The 16,933-nt window shown below is 36.3% G+C and overlaps 1 protein-coding gene across 1 annotated transcript in view; it reads left to right on the top strand.

The window, feature by feature from the left end:
* The window catches only part of FLT3 (fms related receptor tyrosine kinase 3), a 120,940-nt gene that overhangs the window by 4,351 nt on the left and 99,656 nt on the right, over positions 1-16,933 (top strand). Inside the window, exon 2 of the mRNA XM_041768307.1 lies at positions 7,129-7,583. The gene's annotated coding sequence lies outside the window, so the exon portion shown is untranslated. The remainder of the gene's footprint in view (positions 1-7,128; positions 7,584-16,933) is intronic.

Here is a 16,933-nt window from a genome sequence, read left to right as displayed (position 1 = left end):
ACCATAATTTTTAACACTTTTTTTTTAAGATTTTATTTATTTATTCATGAGAGACACACAGAGAGAGAGGCAGAAACACAGGCAGAGGGAGGAGCAGGCTTCATGCAGGGAGCCTGATGTGGGTCTCAGTCCCAGGACTCCAGGATCACGCCCTGGGCTGAAGGCAGGCGCTAAACCACTGAGCCACCCAGGGATCCCCACACTTTTTTCTTAAACTCATCTTGTGGAGTCAGTGTTCCTCAGACACTTTGGGGAACACTGTCGCAGTCAAATGTGTCTGCATTCTTCAGTTTCCCCCATCCCAGCCCTTCTACCTTGCTTTCTACTTCATACGGCCATAAAAAGAAAGCACTGCCTATGTCCTTAGAACAGGTGCCCTTTCTTTCATCTAGTACTGATCCTTTCACTCCTGCTCCAAACTTCCTAACATTTCCTCAGGGGTCTCAATCCAGCATCTTCTCTGACTCCCCTCGTAGTATGTGAATAAAGTCTGACACTGAAATAATGTTTAAGGCATCCATTCCTTTCTATTGTGAGCCTTTTGTAATCAGAAACAAAAATGTTTTTGTTTTTATTTATAAAAATACAAGAAAGAAACACTGCTAGTAGGAGGGCTAACTAATATGGCCACTCTGGAGGGCAATTTGGCAATATTTGTAAAATTTTCTATGCCCAAGACCCAACAATGCCACTCTTGGTATCTCCCTTAGAAAAACCCCTTTGTGCTCAAGGAGGCATACATCACAATGTTCATTTGAGGCATTGTTGATAATAGTGCAATTGGAAATAACATAAATGTTCATAAATATAGAGCTAGATCTATATGTACCATTACTCTCCAAGAGCTGTTGTTAAATGAAAAAGTCACAATGCAGGTAAATATGGAATATAGCACCTTTTATCTAAAATAAAATATGTTTCCTACAACGATGTATATAAATGTGCACAGAAAAGACTGGAAGGATAAACATTACATTGCTAACAAGATAGAGATAAGGAGCAGTGGTGAACCGCGGCTTTAGCTTTAGCTGTGATGTTTCAGATTTGATAAGAATATGTGCCTGCTTCCGTAATAAAATTTGATTTTAAAGATAGAAAACCCTCACTTCCCATTTGTTTCCTTCTTTTGTCCTAACTTCTCTTCACAGGCAATTTATTTGAATCATCCTTTCATAGCCAGTCTCTTCATCTCCATTCATACCTTAATTGAGAATAATCAGACATTGCCCTGGCTTTGTTTTGGGTTTGGTTTGGTTTGGTTTTTTTTATTGCCCTTGCTTTGTTAAAGTTTTGTTGTTGTTGTTGTTGTTGTTTTTAACCAACGGCTACTACTGATACTCATTAGCAAATTATTAGCTACTTTTCAGCCATTTTATGCTTCCTCCGTAATATTCAACAGTAAAAAGCATTTTTACAGCGCTCCTCACTCAGCTTCCAGTCACTCCTTTCTCTTGTTTTTCCTTCCTCCTCTTTCGTGTTGCCACTGCCTTCAGTGCTGCCCACGTGGTAGGTCTTGCAGAAATACTGTAAAATGCTTTACAAACAGTTAATGTATTAAAACTTAATACATTGCACAGAATATCCTCTGAGGCTGAAACTTGTGTTATGAACACAAAATGTAATGTTAATGAGACACTAAAGTACACTAGATTTAAATTAAAATACCTGGTTCAAAACCTAGTTTTTACTACATTATATCCATGTGGCTGTTAACAAGTCTCTTAACCTCTCTTAGCTTCATTTTCTTAATTTTTAAAATGGAAGTCATGCCTACTTTATGAGGCTGTTGTGAGGATTGAATGACCTCTCTGCCACTAAGTAAACAAAATTTTTATTTACAAAATAATTTTAACCACCTTTCTGTGTAGAAGGCATTTTACTTCTCACAACTTTAGATCTTATTACCTTTAATATTACTTATTTTAGCACTCTCCCTCATGCATCCCTCTACTTATATGATGATGATCTTGGCAATTACTCTCATGATGCCTCAAATTCCAACGCGTTTCACAGCTTACAAAAGCAGTCAGGCAGTTTTCATTTCTCCTCCCAACTATCCTATGAAACAGTTAAAATGAGGATATTATTTTAATATTGGGAAACTGAGACTTTAAAAAGTTCTCTAAGGTGCTGTGACTTGTCCCAAAATAGTCAACTTAGGCTCTTTAAAATCTCATGTTTATGATCTAATCAATACCCATTTCAGTAGGATTTGATTTGTGTCCTCTCATTCTGGATTTTCTTACTGTTGCCTTTAGTCCACCTTGAGATTAATATATTCCCTCCTTATCCTTCATTAAAATTCACCAAATTCGCATTTCATTCCATTGGATACTCTGTTAGGATAACCCTCAAGCAAGTCTGGGGGTTTGAAACCCATAATTACCTACTAATAGGGAGGATAACTTCCAAGATTATTTATGTGTTCTTTAATGGTAGTATTTACAAATCCAGCAATATTTCCATTTCTGGATGGAAGAACTGTGAGGTATGATGAAAGGATGAGATTTTTTTCTCCTTCACCTGATAATTTAAATGAACATTGCTTCCCAAATAGTTACCTTGGTAAAAACAAGGCTTGTTCTAAGCTATACCATGTTTTTGAGATTTATTTATGTGCTCTAATCACATTTCTAAAGTATCATGGTAGCAAATCTTCATTCTTCAAGAGAAGACTAGATTTTTGGAAATGACTCAAAGTTATCAGAGCTGGGTGTGGTAAATGATAAAAATAACTGGATAGGGCCATGTCATTTGTGACTTAAAGTGCCGATGACAGTATAAATAAAAACAATATTCTTGGATGGCTTAAAAGCTGAGGCCTAAAAACAATGGCAAAATTATAAGAATGTAAAAGTATAATGTTCCCATGTAACTATAAGTATTTTACAAGGAACATGTTCATTTGACTATATAGTCTAATGTGTTTGCTTTTTGAGAAATACCCTATGGTCGTATTTTTCACACGTTTCATATCTCTTCAAAAACATTTTGAAGGCAACTGACTACTTCCATAAGAGAAGGCTGTCTCTTTAGGAAGAGTTCATTCTTGAGTATCCTTTACTAAAAAATCTTTAGGCCACTGCAAGTCATTCATGCTATGAAGACTACATCCCAAACTGCAAATAATCCATAAATCCTATTTGCTTTGGGATGTAGTGTAAGAATTTTATTTTGTTTCAGTGACCCCTAGCAACATTCCCCCAGCAACAGAATGCTAAAAGCTAAAGTTGATGTTAGTTTGTATTAAGTACCAGTAATTGAGAAAACTTCCCATTTTCTGAGTAGTTAGTGATTATGTTAGCAATAGCAACCTGAGTTTATTTTTTTTTAAAGATTTTATTTATTTATTCTTGATAGACACAGAGAGAAAGAGGCAGAGACACAGGCAGAAGGAGAAGCAGGCTCCATGCCGGGAGCCCAATGTGGGACTCGATTCCAGGACTCCAGGATCACGCCCTGGGCCAAAGGCAGGCGCTAAACCACTGAGCCACCCAGGGATCCCAGCAGCCTGAGTTTAAAACAGTCTCCTTCAAGACAACTAGTGTGGAAACTACATGTGGAAACTACATATTTTCCTGCCTTTATATCTGTTTCTTCTATATTTGTAAAATTGTGTGTCATTTTATGCTCTTAAGTTCTAAATTCTGCTTTATAATTCTATACAAGAGATATTAGCAACTTCCTAGTATTAATCTTGTTTTGACAGATTTATGGTGCACCAAAAACAAAAGTCTTCCTATTTGTAGCAGTTACAAATAATTGATATGTTGAGGCACCTCAGTCTCATCTCAGGTCTTAATCTCAGGCAATGAGTTCAGGCCCCATGTTGGACTCCATACTGGGTGTGGAAGCTACTTAAAAATGAAAACAAAAAACAATTGATATGTTGAAAGATTTTTTTTAGTGTATCTGTGACCCTCAATAGAAGAGGCAGTCTTTCATCAATGTCATCATAGTTATATACTTGTATATAGTGTACAGACTTTAAGGCTTTATGGTAATAAAAGCAATTTTCTACCTTTCTTTACAAGTTTTCAAAGGACTTAAAGACTCTCATTCTTATATTCCTGGTGAAGGCAAACATGATTCTAACATTAGTTGTACCTTTGAAATAACCCTGATTATTAAAGTATATCCCTGTTACCTGTACAACCACTACCAGCCTTACAGAAGTACCTTCAATTTTAGCAAAGCTCACTGCCACCATTTTTGTTCATTAGGCACCCCAACTTCAGAAAGTCACTCCAATATTTCTGTGTACAATATGCCCATTAATATAATTTTAAATCTAATAGTTCTATATTAATAATTTATTTTGCTATTTCAAGGATTAGATATTTGTTTCGGTGCAGATTTTCTAGTTTATACTCTGATGAAAAATTTATATCAGGACACTTGCTGAAAAAAATATATATTAAAACAAGAATCTTTTTTTTTAAGATTTTATTTATTTTTTCATGAGAGACACAGATAGAGAGAGGCAGAGACATAGGCAGAGGGAGAAGCAGGCTCCATGTAGGAAGCCTGATGTGGGGCTCAATCCCAGGACTCTGGGATCACGCCCTGAGCCAAAGGCAGACATTCAACCACTGAGCCACCCACGCGTCCCAAAACAAGAATCTTAATAGGATATACCATTAGTAAAATTAAAATGAAGCCCCTCGAAGCAAAAAACTTTGTCTTTTGCACATATCTGTTCAAACCCCTCATATAACCTAGTATAGAGCAAGGAACTAGGTACTACAGTTTGTTTAGGATTTTTGATTTGCCTAACTGAAAACAAAAAACAAGAGCGAAAATATTAACATTAGGTAAAGAAAACTGGAAGCCAAAACGTGTGAAAAAAGAGGAACATTACAAAAAAATAAAAGGTCAGCACCACAAAATAATAATAAACCTTTATGCACCAAATATTGCTAAATGCCAAAATGCAAGAACACCTAGCAATACAAAACTTGGTTTGAATCACACACAAAGTCACACACACATATAAAGGTAGAGCTTGATGAACCTCTTTCAGAATTTAACAGACAAAAAAGTAAGGATGTTAATATATTAATAATGTAATCAACTGGCTTACCTTTCAGCAGAACATAGAACTTTGTACCCTACTGCCAAATTATATTTTCTTTTTTTTTTTTAATTTATTTATTCATGGGAGACACAGAGAGAAGCAGAGACACAGGCAGAAGGAGAAGCAGACTCCATGCAGGGAGCCCAACATGGGACCCAATCCTGGGACTCCAGGATCACACCCTGAGCTGAAGGCAGGCGCTTAACCGCTGAGCCACCCAGGCGTCCCTATATATTCTTTTCATATAACCATTGAGGATCTACAAAAATTAAACATACCCTTGGCCATAATATAAGTCATAATACATTTCAAAAGATAGAGATTTTATAGGCTACATTTTCTGATTATAATCCAATATAACTAGAAATCAATGCTAAAAAGAGGGAAATAAAGCCCACCTAAGAAATGTCTTTCTAAACATTTCCAGGACCAACGAGAAAATAAAACTGAAATTACAAACATAAGTCAATGAAAAGGAGTACATACCATGTCTTAAAACGTAGACTACACTGTTACACTAAGAAGAAAAGTATACATAGTTTTAACTACTTTTACTATTTAAAAAAGAATGAGGAGCTCCTGTGTGGCTCACTCAGTTGAGGGCCGGACTCTTGTTTCGGCTTAAGTCATGATCTCTGCTTCATGGGATCAAGCCCTGAGTTGGGCTCCGTGTTCAGCAGGGAGTCTGTTTCTCTCTCTCTCTCTCTCTCAAAGGAATAAATCTTTTTTTTTTTTTTTTTTTTAAGTAATGTAGCAAACAACACAAGGACAGAATGAACTGAGTGACAGGAGGAAAAGGGAATGTGCAATAAAGGAAAAACTAAGGAAATAGAAAACATCAAGAGAAAACTTTTGACTCCTAGCAATCTGATGATAGCAAGAAGAAAGAAAAATATACATCATTATTATCTTCAAAACAGAAAATAACTACCAATCTACAATACAATGTCCAATGAAAATATTCTTTAAAAATCAAGATGAGGGCAGCTCCGGTAGCGCAGCGGTTTAGCGCCGCCTGCAGCCTGGGGTGTGATCCTGTAGACCCGGGATCAAGTCCCACATCGGGCTCCCTGCATGGAGCCTGCTTCTCCCTCTGCCTGTGTCTCTGCCTCTTTCTCTGTCTCCGTCTCTCTCTCTCTCTCTCTCTCTCTGAAAATAAAATCTTTAAAAAAAATAAAAATCAAGATGAGCGGCTTCATTGTTGAGCGTCTGCCTTTAGCTCAGGTCATGATCCCGGGGTCCTGGGATCGAGTCCCACATTGGGCTTCTTGCAGGGAACCTGCTTCTCCCTCTGCTTGTGTCTCTACCTCTCTCTCCACGTCTCTCATCAATCAATTAATCTTTAAAAGTGAAGATGAAATGAAGAGTTGAGACAAAAATCAGAAAATTTGTCACTAGCAGACCCACAGTAAGGATTTCGATGGAAAGAATGAATAGCAATAAGGTGAAATACACTGGTAAAACCCAATGAACATGGAACGCATAAAACAATAGCAATAGCTTGTGGGGTTTTAAATAGATGTGGAATTAAAAGACATGAAAACAACACATAAATCATAAAGGATACAAGTGAAAGACCTTAAATTACTTGCATTTTCACAGAATAAAAGTAGTAACTTTTCTTAGACTTCAGTAAGTCAGAGGTGCATATTGTAACCTCTAGGATAACTACTGTGAACGTAAAGCAAAAATATGTAACAACTTAATACAAGGGGGAATGGAATAATAAAGTATTTGATCCAGAAGGAATCAAGAGAGAAAATTGAACATAGAATAGGCAGAACAAAGGGAAATCAGAATGATAACTTTAAATCTAGAATATATTAAATGTAAACCACTGAGCTCCAATTAAAAGACAAAGGCTTTCAGCCTTTCCCAGCAATTTGTGGAGGAGTCCATATGACATTGTTCTGGGTTCCCAGTAGTAACTTAAAAGGGAATCTTGCACAATGTCCTGGGTTCTTGTGGTAACTTAGAGGGAAGCTTTCAAAATGTCCGGATCACTTGGTGTTCTGCAATGAAAGAGGAGGATGTCTTTAAATTCCTTGCAGCAGGAGACCACTTAGGTGGCACCAACCTTGACTTTCAAATGGAACAGTACATCTACAAAAGGAAAAGTGATGGCATCTACATCATAAATCTGAAGAGAACCTGGGAGAAGTTTCTGTTCCCAGCTTGAGCCACTGTTGCCGTTCAAAACCCAGCTGATGTCAGTTGTCACATCCTCCAGGAATACTGGTCAGCAGGCTGTGCTGAACTTTGCTGCTGTCACAGGATCTGCTCCTACTGCTAGCCACTGCACTCCTGGAACCCTCACCGACTAGGTCCAGGCTTTGAGGAGCTGAGATTTCTGGTGGCTACTGATCCCAGGGCTCTCCTCCAGCTCTCAACACAGGTGCCTTATGTTAACCTGCCTCCCATTGCTCTGTATGATGTGGACTCCCCTCTGCTATGCAAACATTGCCATCTCATGTGACGTCAAGGGAGCTCACTCAGCTCTGATGTGGTAAGTGCTGGCCAGGGAGGTTTAGTGCATGCATGCACTGTCTCCTTTGAACACCCATGAGTGGTCATTGCTTGATGTTTAGTTCTACAGAGATCCTGAAGAGATTGAGAAGGAAGAATAGGCTGCTGCTGAGAAGGGCAGGATCAAGGAGGAATTTCAGGATGAATGGACTATTTCAACTCCTGGGCTTACTGCTGCTGAGCCCAAGGTCATGGGCTAGTCCGATGGCACAGGTGCCCTCTTGTGCCTGTCTAATAGTTCCCTACTGCAGCCCAAAGTGTTCAGCCTACCACTGAAGGCTAGTCTGCAGCTTCCACTGCTCAGGCCACTGAAGGGTAGGAACTGTTCAGAGTCTGTTCTTCCACAGACTCTCTCTTTTTTTTTTTTATTCATGACAGACACACAGAGAGAGAGGCAGAGACACAGGCAGAGGGAGAAGCAGGCTCCATGCACCGGGAGCCCGACGTGGGATTTGATCCCGGGTCTCCAGGATCGCACCCTGGGCCAAAGGCAGGCGCCAAACCACTGTGCCACCCAGGGATCCCCTTCCACAGACTCTTAAACAGAAAGCAGAAATAAGTTTGATAGAAAATAAAGACTTTTGAACTTTTGGGTTGGATTAAGAAGAAAACTACCAGGGTTCAATCACAGAAGCACAATCACTATAACTAATAAAGAATAAGTTATTTATTATAGATCTTACACAGTTGGTGGACATTTGATAAAATTTAATATTCATGGGCAGCCCGAGTGGCCCAGTGGTTTAGCGCTGCCTTCGGCCTGGCGTGTGATCCTGGAGACCTGGGATGGAATGCCGCGTTGGGCTCCCTGCATGGAGCCTGCTTCTCCCTCTGCCTGTGTCTCTGCCTCTGTGTGTGTGTGTGTGTCTGTCATGAATAAATAAATAAAATCTTTAAAAAAAACACAGACACACAAAACTTAATACTCATGATATTTTTAAAAATCCATACCAAACTGGGACTGAAAAGGAGCATGTTTAATCTATAAATGGTATCTATCAAAAAAAAAAAAACAATAGTAAACAGCATATTTAATGATAAATTGTTCATAGTTACCCTCTGAAATCGAGACATGTTCATTATCACCATGTACACTAACATGGTACCAGAAGCCCTAACCAGTATAAAAATGGAGAAAAGACAAAGAATGAGAGATTGAAAAGGAAGAAGTGAAAGTAAACACCCTTAGAAAATATGTTTGTATATTGTGGCTGGATACAGAGTCAACATACACAATTCATTTGTATTTCTATATATCAGCAAAAATTAGAAAACTGGAAAATGTTTAAGTGATACCATTTAAACTCATACCTAAAACAATCCCAATGTACCTTTACTAACAAAAGGTAAAAATATGATCATTAAGAAGTAATGATCATTAAGAAGACCTAAATAAATAAATAATAGCAAGCTCACAGATTGGAAATATTATAAAGATGCCAATTCTCCCCAAATTGATACTAGATTTGGTACAATTTTAATCAAATCCAAGTGGGATTTGTGTATGTGTATGAGTGTGTACTACAGATCAATGAAGAAAGTGTTGTCTTTTTAAGATGTTATTTTTTTTTTGAGAGAGCATGAGTGGGAGTGGGGCAGAGAGAGAGAGGAAGAGAAGTAGACTCCCTCCTGAGGACAGAGCCCCATGTGGGGCTCGATTCCAGGACCCTGAGAGCATGATATGAGCTGTCAAAGTCAGACACTTTGACCAACTGAGCCATCCAAGGTGCCCCAAAAGTGTTGTTTTTTTCAATAAATGTTGCTGGCGGGATCCCTGGGTGGCTCAGCAGTTTAGCGCCTGCCTTCTGCCCAGGGCATGATCCTGGAGACCCGGGATTGAGTCCCACATCAGGCTCCCTGCATGGAGCCTGCTTCTCCTCTGCCTATGTCTCTCATGAATAAATAAAATCTTAAAAGAAAATAAAAAATTAAAAATGTTGCTGGCTCAATTAAATATACATATGGGTATCCTTACAGTAGATTATAAATTTAAATTTGAAAGTAAAATAAGACTTCTTAAAAATAACATAGTAGAGTATCTATGTAACTCAAGGTAGCAAAGATTTCATGAATGGGATATAAAGATATTTTTAAAAAGAGGAAAGAGTGAAAAATACACTAAAACTAAGATTTTAATCCTTAAAGTAAAAAGTATGGGAGTACCTGGGTGGCTCAGTCAGTTAAGTGTCCAAATCTTGATTTCAGCTCAGGTCATGAGATTGAGCCCCATGTTTGGCTCCATGCCTAGCATGGAGCCAGCTTAAGATTCTCTCTCTCCCTCTCCCTCTGCCCCTCACCGCTGCTTGTATTTTCTTTCTAAAAAAAAAAAAAAAAAAAAAAAAACTAACAAAAAACAGCGAAAAGTGGAAGTGGGATAAAATATTTACAACACATGAAACCGGTAAAGGATTTGTAACCATAATACATAAAGAATTCCCTCTAATCAATAAGAAAATGATGAACAACCCAATAGAAAAATTAGTAAGAGACTTGAACAGGCACTTCTAAAAAGATGATATACAAATAGTCGATAAGTATGAAAAGATTTTCAACCATATTAGTAATCAGAATGAAAATTAAAATACTACACAGCTGACAAAATGGCTAAAATTTAAAGAGTGATAATACGAAGTGCTGGCAAAAATATGTAATAGTCAGAATCTTTATATATTGCCATTGGTAGTTAAAATTGGTACAACTACATTGGGAAACAGTTGCTGCTACGAACATGGGCTTTATTTATTAAAATTAAATAAATGCAAACACAGCTATTTAACTCCTAGGTGAATTCCCAACAGAAATGCATATATTTCTTTGCATCAAATGTGTGCCAAAAGCATACATTATTCCTTAAAATATAATTTATTATAGGTCAATATTGGAAAAATGCAAATTCCTATAAACCATAAAATGGATAAATAATTATGGAATATGTTCATGCAGTAGAATACTATAGACCAATAAAAATATATTAAGTATTGGGGTACCTTGGTGGCTCAGGGAGTTAAACGACCAACTCTTGATTTCAGCTCAGGTCATGATCTCAAGGTTGAGAGATCAAGCCCAGTGTCAGGCCCTACACTCTCTCCCTCTCCCTCTGCCCCTACCCCCATCCCACTCTACACCCACACACATATACTCCCTCTCTTAAAAAAGCATGCATTAACTATTGCTACATGCAGCAACATGGATGAAGCTTATAAACATGTCAAGAGAAAGAAAATAAAGTACATTCAAAAGAGCACTTAGGGGGATCCCTGGGTGACTCAGCGGTTTGGCACCTGCCTTCGGCCCAGGGCATGATCCTGGAGTCCCCAGATGGAGTCCCACATCAGGTTCCCTGCACCGAGCCTGCTTCTCCCTCTGCCTGTGTCTCTGCCCCTCTCTCTCTCTCTCTCTCTCTCTCTCTCTCTTTCTCTCTGTGTGTCTCTCATGAATAAATAAAATCTTTAAAAAAAAAAAAGCACCTTCTATGTAATTCCACTTCTACAGAAGTTTGAAAGGCACAACTAATCTATGGTGTTAAAAGAATATTGTCTGTATTTATGAAGGAGAGAGAAAGGCATTTGGGAGGGGATGTGAAGAAGACTTGTGAGATAATAGCGATGTTTTATTTTTTGACTTGGTAGGGGTTATATGGGTTCACTATGTGATAATTCATTGATCAGTAACCCTTCTGAAAAAAATTTTAAAGTTTTTTTGGTAAATGATATAATAGACAACATTAGGAATTTAAAAAGTGCTATGACAATAAATATGGAAGAGATTAAAAGCTTTTTATGTATGGTAGAAACACATAACATAAAATTTGCCATCTTAACCACTTGTAAATGTGTCATTCAGTAGCATTAATTATATTCACCTTGTTGCAAAACAGATCTCCAGTCTTTTCACCTTGCAGAACTGTCTAAATTCCAAACAATTCTTTTCTCCTGCCCCCAGCCCCTGTTAACCACCATTCTACTTTCTGTTTCTATTAATTTGACTATTTTAGATACCACATGTTAGTGGAATCATAGTCTTTTTGTCCCTGGCATCTTTCACTTAGCATAATGCCTCAAGGTTTATCCAGAATTTCCTTTCTTTTTACGCTGAATAGTATTCCATTATATATATGTACCACATTTTGCTTATCCATTCCTTCAATGATGACTATCTGGATTGTTTCTGCCTCCCAGCTAGTGCTACTGTGAACATAGGTGAGCAAATATGTCTTTGAAACAAACCTTGCTTTTCTTTTAGATCTATACCCAGAAGTGAGATTGCTGTATCATATAGTATTACTATTCTTAATTTTTTGAGCAACTTCCATACTGCACCGTTTTATAATCCTACTAACTATTGGAACTAACTTTGGAACCAAGAGTTCCAACTTCCCTGCATCCTCCCTGATACTTTTTTTTTTTTTAATATACTAATCATCCTAATACGTGTGAGATGATACCTCCTTGTGGTCTGGAGATTTTTAAAGTATATTTTCCTAATTTTTAAGCATCTTTATTGAGCTACAATTCATGTATTATACAATTCACCCATTTCAGGTGTAAAATCGTTCTTAGTATATTCACAGATTTGTGCATCATCACAGTCAGTTTTAGAGAGTTCCATCACCTCTATCTAAGTGAAACCCTATACCCTTTAGTTTTCATTCCCCTCTGTCTGCCCTAGCCTTTAACAAATATTTTTGTATTCTCTAGCTCTATAGATTTCCTATAGATTTCCCTTTTCTGAAAATTTCAAAAGTATTTTTAAAGGGATGTTGTTTGCAATGATATGACAGCGAAATTGAAAATTGAGGAAATGGCCTCTGACAGCAAAATTTAAATTTTCAAAATTGACCCAGTAAGAGGTTGAAAACCCAGAAGATCAATAGCAATAGAATTAAAGCATGAATATGAAATATAACTTTTAAAATATGTACCAAATCCAAATGGCCTTGCCTCTGAATTTTATATAAACTTCTAAGAACAGAAAATTCTCAAGGACTCTTCTTGATACTAGAAAAAAAGAATATCCTGGTTCATTTTATGAAGGTAAGATAATCTTAATACCCAAACCTTATAAAGATATTGCCAAAATAAATAAATTTATTGGCTAATTTCACTGCAGAATATGGACATAAATAGCCTAAATAAAATATTTGCAAGCTGAATCTATAAGCATCTAAAATAATTGAAAATATGAGCAAGTTTAATGTAAAAGAATAATAAATCATGCCCAAGAATGGTTGTCATAGAAACAAAAAGGTCGTTCTGGATTAGGAAATCTCTTAAGAGAATAAATTCTATCCATGGATTAAAAAACATATCAATGGATGACAATAAGCAATTAAAATTCCTCATTTGTTCTTAATATAAGCTTTAAGTAAAATGGAAACAAAAAGAAACTATTTAAAGACAATATTTATTTAAAAATTAAGCATTTAATTAAAGCCATGTTTATTAAAATAAGGAAGAAGACAAAGATGTTTGCTATCACTGTAATTTGTTAGTGTTTCTAGAGAGATTTTTCCCGATAGTCAGAAAATCAAATCAAATCATGGTTTTGAAAGAGACAGTACTATATTTATAAATGATTTGATTGCATGGATTGTATATACAGAAAATCCGAAAGCAAAAAAAAAAAAAAGAAAAGAAAATCCGAAAGCTATTCTGTCCAATATGGTAGCCACTAACCACATGTATCTACTGAGCACTTGAAATGTGGCTGGTCCAAGCTGTGCTACAAGTATAAGATAAATACTGGATTTTAAAGACTTGGTGTGAATGAACAAAAAATATATATAAAACATCTCATTAATAATTTTGTATATTCCATGTTGAAATGATAATGTTTTTAATATATTGGGTTAAATAAAATATACTGATAAAATTTTTTCACCTGTTTTCCTTTTATTTTTATAATACAGCTACTAGAAATTTTTAAATTTTATATGTGGCTTGCATTACATTTCTATTGGACAGCACTGAATACAAAATAAATTAAGAAACAATTTTAAGGTTGCTGAATATTAGATAAATATATAAAAATAAATAAAGTTCTCTCCTTATGAACCAATTAGAAATGGAACTAAAGATATTTCTACTTGTGTTGGTGATAAAACTGTAAACTACTTAAAAATGAATCTAACTAGAAAGCTGCAGGACTTATAGAAGAAAAGTATTAGTAATTTATTGACAAGAAAATGTATCTGAATAAATAAACATAAATGCCTGTGTGGGAAGATGTCACATCATTAAACTCTAAAGCCTTCAAAATTATATACATAAATCAAAATCCTTACAAGAGGATGGGCTGCTGGGAGTTTTGTTTCCTCATTGTTTGTGATATTTTTGTTTGGTACTTGAAGCAAATAATTTAATAGTCATAAGAACAAATAAATATGGAAATGAGGGAAGACCTGCTTTATTAGATATTAAAACTTTGTTATAAAGCTCCTGAAGTTACAAGAGTACAGTACTGGCATAGGAACAGATAACTAATAGTAGAAGAAAAATACATCTAGGCTTTGTGAAACAGAATCTATGGCAAAAGTGTTGTTTTAATTCTGTGAGAAAAGGAATTTTTAAAAATAACTGTTGTTGCTATAATTTTCTATTTTAAAAAACAATACAGTATATGAAAACTCTAGAAGATCTAGTACATAAAAATAAAGTCCAAATGGAATATAAAAAAATAAATAAGAAAATTTAGGAGAGGGCAGACCGGGTGGCTCAGTAGTTTAGTGCCGCCTTCAGCCCAGGGTCTGAACCTGCAGACCCAGGATCGAGTCCCACATCAGGCTCCCTGCATGGAGCCTGCTTCTCCCTCTGCCTGTGTCTCTGCCTCTCTCTCTCTCTCTCTCTCTCTCTCTCTCTCTGTGTCTCTCATGAATAAATAAATAAAATCTTTTAAAAAATTTAGGAGAATGTGTATATAATATTGTGTACCAAGTCTTAAACAATACTGGAAACCCAGTAAGCAAAAGAGAGAAATGAGATCCAGAAAATGAAACTGAGTTGAAGTAAAGAGAGAAAGAAATCCTAACATTGAATAATGAGGGGAAGACAGCATGAAAATATGGTGGGCATACCTTCCAGATTTTGAATTGTTTTTTATTAAAAGCTTTAAATAATGCTCATGGATAACTTTGATAAAAAAAAAAAACAAACACTAAGGGGTGTCTGGGTGGCTCAGTCATAAGTGTCTGACTGAATCTCAGCTCAGGTCTTGATCTTGGGATCATGAGTTCAAGCTCTGTGTTGAGTTTCACAATGGGTATGGAGCCTACTTAAAAAAAATGAACACTAAGATTAAAAAAAAAAGCTGTGTATGTGATGATGATAAAATCTTGAAGTATTAATGATTATTTCCTACTGTTGTCAGATTCACCAAGAATTCTTTCAAATATTATTGCCCTTATTTTCAAAAGAAAATGAAGCTAAGAAAAGTTAAGTAAATTACCTAAGATCATATAGCTAAGTGAGTAAAGACAGCCATGTTTCAACCTAGACCATCTAAATTTAAGAGCTATGCTTTTTTCAATACCTCCAGTAGAATCAATGTTGTTATTCCTTTTCCCCCAAAATACCCCTCCTACCTACTTCTGTTTTCCCTTCTCTGTTCTCTCCCTCCCAGGTGGGGTTAATTGTTCTCTGGACAGGTGTATAATTAAGCAAATTTTGTTAAGGCCAAATATTCATACTGTGTTAAGGAAAGTGGAGTATATTACATATATTTTTAATCCCTCACAAGTTATATACGTGCTAAAAATCCAAATTAAAATTAGATCTTAGTTTTCAAAGGAAAAGAATCACCAAAGCAGAGACATAGCTGTAATAACTACTATTGGAGGAATAGTTAGTTGTAGGTTTTTATTTCCCCCTGGATTTGAATCAATCAAATGTATATGGTAAGTTTCCTTGAGCCTGACAGTTTTTTAAAGATTTTATTTATTTATTTTTAGAGAGAGAGTGTGTGCACATGCATGTGAGCAGGAGAGTAGTGGGGGAGAGGAAAAGGGAGAGAAGCAGACTCCTTGCTGAGCGAGGAGCTAGAACTGGGGCTCCATCTCATAACCCTGAGATCAGGACCTGAGCCAAAATAAAGAGTCTAAAAAATAAATTAATAAATTAATAAAATATAATAAAATAAATTAATAAATAATAAATAAAGAGTCTAGCCCTCAGTGGAAAAAAAAGAAAAGAAAAAGAAAAAGCAAGAAGAAAGAACAGAAGGAGAAAAAAGGAAAAAAGAAATTTATACTAGCCAGCGGTGTCCCCAGAGCAGCAATTCAAACCATCACCTTGAGATTTACCCCCCTCCAAGATTGACTAACAGGAAAGTGAGAGAAGGAATATTGTTCTACCTGCAAGGAGATGATGAAATAATATACATTGGAGGAGAGTTGACACCTCTATATTAGAAGGTTTAATGACTAGAGGTCAATTTACTATGAAAGTAATGAAGCTGGACTTGCATATGGCCCTGCAAAGGCTTTGGGAGGAGCCCTAGAAATGTGTCCTCCTGGTCATATTTATTTGTAAAGTTTTCGAAAGTAATACATTTTAACCACAGCTAATTAAAACTGTTGTTTCTTTCCACTCAGACTTTACCTTGTGTTGGGTTATGTTTGGGATAGATTTACTTAGTTTAGTGGAATATACTTATGGGATTCATAGTCACTTCTATGTATATGTGTAAGTCATTAAGAGTTATCCAGGTTCTATAACAGGCATAGCTTCCAAGAGTGCTCCTTTCTCCTGTGGCCAACTCATCATGAACCATAACACAGAGATCTAGGGCTAAAGCCAAGTGTGTAGCCTAGTCTGTGGAAAATTCTTCCAATCAATTCCAATGGATAATAAGTGAAATTGTAAGCTGGAGGATTTGAGTCTCATCAATACCTAGTTAAAATACTTCATCAATACCTCACCTGTCAGGAATGTGGTCAGTAATGCAATGTACACAAGTATAAATGAACGATTCATTTTTTTTAAATGAGAATGACACAAAATAAAATTTGCCAGAATTCCTGTGTTTTGGAGGCAAAGCCTGTAGCAGTATTACTGATAGCAAGTATGTCTTTGGATGAAGTTATATTTTATGCTTCTATGATTGGATTGAGTTTTAACATATCTAGTGATTCTTGTCCTGACAAATTCTGGTGGTTCTAGATAAGATGGCATGCAAAGCTGGCACCAAGGCAGTGAAATGATCCTGAAATCTTACCACTCATATGTGAAAGAAATTTAATCGAGAATTTCCCAGATGTAATAGCAGTTCTAAAAATTGACATGGCGGGCAGCCCAGGTGGCTCGGTGGTTTAACTCCGCCTATGGCCCAGGGTAT

Source organism: Vulpes lagopus, chromosome 8 (genome assembly GCF_018345385.1).
Source record: "Vulpes lagopus strain Blue_001 chromosome 8, ASM1834538v1, whole genome shotgun sequence".
In the NCBI taxonomy this organism is placed as follows: domain Eukaryota; kingdom Metazoa; phylum Chordata; class Mammalia; order Carnivora; family Canidae; genus Vulpes; species Vulpes lagopus.
The sequence above is the reverse complement of the archived record's forward strand: the minus strand, read 5'-3'. Positions and strand labels throughout refer to the sequence as shown.